The sequence below is a fragment of the Sinocyclocheilus rhinocerous genome, unplaced genomic scaffold (assembly GCF_001515625.1).
Source record: "Sinocyclocheilus rhinocerous isolate Xijiao unplaced genomic scaffold, SAMN03320098_v1.1 scaffold329, whole genome shotgun sequence".
Lineage (NCBI taxonomy): Eukaryota > Metazoa > Chordata > Actinopteri > Cypriniformes > Cyprinidae > Sinocyclocheilus > Sinocyclocheilus rhinocerous.
The window spans coordinates 157,434-158,612 of NW_015652820.1; positions in this window are offsets into that span (position 1 = coordinate 157,434).

Below are 1,179 nucleotides of genomic sequence, written 5' to 3' on the forward strand. Positions count from 1 at the left end.
AGTCTGCCACGTTTGTTCTGACCAACTGAGGAAAAAAGCATTACCATAAATCTCGCAACCAATGGTGATTAAATCTAAAGATCGGTTAGCTCATATCACATCAAACCGTTCAAATTATTATTATTGTTGTTATACTTTATTCTCAAATGAGTAATGTTAACAACATCAGCATTGGTGATATGAGTATAGTGTATTAGCGTGTAGATTTCAATTTCTGCACAGTCTAATCTAATAAAGAAGTTACTGACTGCAGCTTTAAAATGCATATGCACATTTAAGGACAAGTTTATGTTTTAGATGGTGGACATGGCTAGCAGTCTCTTTTTAAAAATCTCTAGTTCACTAGAAACTGCAGTGTGACAGGTGAAATTTTACAATGGAATTAGTACACTAATCACTTCAGTTTTTTAAATAATGTAAGCTCATTAGAGCTGCATGCACAAAGTTGATAAAATAATAGTTGAAAACTTGAAACAGTTTGAGAAGTTAAGTACATCACACTGCAGTACATGTCAAATTGCTAAAAGTATGTCAACCACCCAGTTGCGTACTTCATATGATTTAAAATTATATATAAATTATATAAAAACGATAGAAATAACTGACTTAAAACCATTTTTTAGATGGTGAAAATACTAGAGTTCTAATAATTTGGGCCACCACTGTGTATATATATATATATCCACACTTTGTATTCCATCTCAGTGAAACTAATTCAAATGCAATGAGACCCAGACCCCTGTTGCAGACAGTCTATAGTGTTTTCAAATGGTTCAACTATATCTGTAATGCACCTGTTTACCAAATGGGAGAAAAAAGTCACAAAGGCTGTATTTTTCAGAGCAGGACCTTTTTCGAATGTTTGGGTGGATCTTCAGCGAGTCTCTGCGTCACCTCTAAAAAGTGTCTGACGTGCAGATGATTCATCTTTTATGGGCTTTTTAGAGCAGACGTGTCCCGCATGCGCAACCAAATGCATCCTATTTTTGGGAGCGCCTTGTGTATCGCAGCAAGTGATGCTGAAAGGTGTTTGATGGCAGCAGATTTTCATCTGTACACACCCCAGAGACAGAGGCACAGACGGAAAATTGACTCTTTGTCTCACAAATGAGCACGTTGCACCAAATCCACATGAACACATTCTGCTCCGCTGGCTGCTGAAGTCATGTTATGCTTTTA